Source organism: Athene cunicularia, assembly GCF_003259725.1.
Source record: "Athene cunicularia isolate RWA chromosome 1 unlocalized genomic scaffold, athCun1 chr1_part2, whole genome shotgun sequence".
NCBI lineage: Eukaryota > Metazoa > Chordata > Aves > Strigiformes > Strigidae > Athene > Athene cunicularia.
This window is the reverse complement of record NW_020799092.1, coordinates 77,321,089-77,324,751: the sequence shown is the minus strand read 5'-3', so window position 1 is coordinate 77,324,751 and position 3,663 is coordinate 77,321,089. Positions and strand designations below refer to the sequence as shown.

The window sequence follows — 3,663 nt, the reverse complement described above, 5'->3', positions numbered from 1 at the left end:
GGGGGGGGCACATGGATCCTTCTAAGTGACCAGATGATGTATGTGGCACTGTGGGCATGACAACTGCAACAATAGCATGTTAGAGCTCCCTTTTGTCATAAAACTTCCCACCATCGCTTCAGGAACTGATGTCCTCCACAACTTGCTCTGGACCTCTAACTACATAAAATGAGAGACATCCTTTAATTCGACAACAAAGGAGTGGAAACGTAGCCACATGGAAGTTCTCCAAGTAAGCAGTTGTGTCATGACCAGAAATGTTATTGCCCAACTTTTCCAGCTCCATACACTTCAGTGCCTGCATCTGGAAAGCATCTGGTCGTTTCTGACCTCAGCAGAAGACCCCAGTCTGAAGTGCCCTTCTGTCTCTCCCTCTCCCAACACCAAATGTATGTCTGAGGTTCTGCCCATCAGAACTCCTACAAGGTGAAACCTAGGTTCCAAAATCTGTGAAGTCAATTAACTGTAGAGTTATGTCATTACCCAGGGATACATTCCAGCAGCAGCTCTTTCACACCCCATCTTGTCACTCCTCTGTCTAGACTCCATTCATGTACTTCAGCCAGCACATCAAATTCCACCTTCTGCTGACATTCCCAGGGCTCATAGGGAATGATAGCAGGAAGCTCATCCTACTTCTGATCACAGTCTTGCACTGTTCTTGTCCCTGTACATATCATCTCCATGATGGGATCCACATTAGTTCTGAAGTTTGGGGCTATTTCTGCATAACCCCTTCACTGGGCAGAATGGGTTACAGTGAGATGCAACAACACCACAGCATTGCTTAGGGGGGTGGCGGGGAGCACCGTTTCACCCATCTCTGTCATTGATTCTTCTTGAAATAGTATATTCATACCATAAAAACAGATCAGGTCCATCATTCTCTGCTCCACCATCAATAGTATAACCTATAGATTACCAAAATGCAAAATTGGTCATTTGTACTGGACTCTCAGACATTTACTTCTAGTTTCTGGTGTCATGTTCTTTGTATGATCTCCATGACAACACAATAAGGTTTGGGCTTTAGATGTAAAGTTACAAAATTTGGCCTGTGAGTAGATGTCTCAGTAGTCCATGTCTGGAAATTGATGTGGTATAGTCTCTGTTCCTGATCATGCAAATAAATTACATGGTTCTGTTTTTTCTTTTTCTCACAGATATATAGAAAGACATTGATCCAGGATGCTTTCACCATGTAAGTTCCAAACAAATTTGGCCTGTTCAAGTGGACCAAGAGCAGATGATATTGCAGATGAACTGCAAGACAGCTGGAGGACTGAAGTGAGAGCCTGCATCCAGAAGGACTGTGAGGATTAACCTAAAGTCAGCTGACAGCAGTCTGGGTTTACCATAAGTTCTTGGCCTATGAATGTGGAAAGAAAAAAAAAAAAAAAGCCAGAAAATCAACTTCTAAGTGCTGGACAATGCTAGAGCTGCTACAAGCACCCATTGTGGTAGGGGACAAAGCCCCAAGACCCTTCAGGAACTTTGTACACTGAAACTTTTTCCAGTATTTTGGGCTATACTTCAATCACTAGGAAAGATGGGGTAGCCTGTCTCCTCTTCCAATGACTACTATGGGTAGGAATTATATGTATGTTCTCTGAAACAGGCCATGCGACTGTTATTTTTCCCTCAGTGATGTAATACCCTTGTGAGCATAATCATTCCTGGTTCTTAGTGTTCTCACATTAGGCCAATTGACCAAGATCTACTGTTTATGAAAAATAAATGTGTTTCAGCTGTTGACGTTGTCTGCAGTGCCTTAATTCTCTATGTTTTTCTGGGCCCTACCGAATTTTCATTCCGTTTGGACCTGTTTGCTAACTAGAAAACAGATTAGAAGCTGACCTACTTCAGTGGACAAGAGAATCTGCAGTTGTTAACAATCTATTCAAGACATAAACATCTCTTTACATATTTTTACATCTTATGTATTTTTTCTTTTTGTTGTTGTTTTGAGGAAAGCTCTTAATAACTGCAAAACTTGAATAATGGAAGTAGATATAGCTTTCAGACTTTCAGGTTCTTGTCCTCTATAAGTGGTATTCAGTCTTCCACAGATGAACTTTCATTTTCTCTTTGTTTCTGTTCCAATCCTTCATTTTTTTTTCCCTCTAACTTGATTGACTTCCCCTTGAGTGTTCCCCTGACTCCTATTACAGCCTTCTCAAAGGACTGCTCCCTCCATGATGTTAGCGCTGACTCTGCTGGCTAATTCTTCTGTGCTCTGGTTCACCCACTCATCATTAACCTGTAATATGACAAATTTAACTGATTGAGACCTGAAGTCTACTTTTTTTTCAGGTTTTATGTAATGTAGGATAGACAGAATTATACCACCCTGTTTTTTCAGGTGCATCACTTGTGGCAGTGTCTTGTACACAGTGGACCTCCATGGAATTCAAGGAAATGAGAAATCCCCATCTCGTTTCTTAATTTCTTTTTTTTAAAATGGATATATTAGAACAGGATGATATGTTATTGCTTGCTGACATGAAAAGTCAGCCTTGCAAGAGCTGTCATCTCCTTTTCCTATTTACAAAATTTCTTCTCCTCCTCCACCTAGATAGAAAGGTAAGAGCAACACTGTACTTCCTTTCAAATGTAAATTATTTATTCTCAGACAATAGTCAAGTAGGATGTTGCAAGTAGATATCATTTTTAAAAACAGGCTGAACCAGCTGACAGCAGAAATGAAAATTCAACCATAAGAATTATTCTGTCAAATTATTAATATTTTTTATCCTTTCCTTCGTCCTCAATGACCCCTTGAAGAAAAAGTTCTTCGTAAAAAGGTTTACCTAATACCTATCCAATTATTTCTTAAATGGTGTTCTGGAATGTATTTCATGATCAGTTGTGGTTAGCGTTTTAATTAAATTTTTGCAGTGTATCTGCATGAAAATATAGCCAGTGAGACAGACATACTTGTTCTATGGGAGTTGATTGACAGAAGGGAACAGATTGACTTGGCATGTTAGTAAGACTCATTAATCTTCTTCAAGTACATACTGGGAAAACATGGAGTTCTCTCAACAAGCTGTTACCAAAACAGAGTTTCTATTTGAACAGTTGGAAAATTAACAGTACTAGTGGAAGTTGTAAGCAAAGATTGAGATGTTCTTCCATGATGAAGCATTGTAGTTTGGGGGTTTTGTCATTGTGTGTCATGTACTTTAATATTAAAACAGGGTGATACTTGTTAGAAAATAACCCATTATCACTTAAGTCTGAAGATTTGTGCTCTGAGTACAAACTTGGAACCTAGACATTGAATCGTGATACAAGTCTTGAGCTATAGATTATTTTATTGGTTTCATATGGGACAAATATGTGTCTTAAAATGCAAAGTATATAAAATGTGCTTTCATACCTACTTGAAGTGACAAAAATATGAAAACATAGATACCTTAGATGAAGTACAAAGAAGAGTTTGAAGGGAGCTGAAGGTACTGTGACATCTTGCTGGAGAATCAAATCAATTAGAAGTGCAAGAAATTATGATTTCACTTAGTACTTCTGATCAACTTCTCAGTAGTCAGACTTTTTAACATCTCCCATATGTAATGTGTATTAGACAATGTTTCATGTTTCTTATTGAACACTTAGCAGGAAGGGCTGAAAATGTCTTTTTTTCTTTTTTTTTTTTTTTTC

The 3,663-nt window shown here is 38.7% G+C and overlaps 1 long non-coding RNA gene across 1 annotated transcript in view; it reads left to right on the top strand.

Annotated features, from left to right (window-relative positions):
* The window catches only part of LOC113491333, a 40,188-nt gene extending 38,446 nt beyond the window's left edge, over positions 1-1,742 (top strand). The window contains exon 3 of the long non-coding RNA XR_003400379.1: positions 1,164-1,742. This is a non-coding gene — a long non-coding RNA (uncharacterized LOC113491333). The remainder of the gene's footprint in view (positions 1-1,163) is intronic.
* The last annotated feature ends 1,921 nt before the right edge of the window (positions 1,743-3,663 follow it).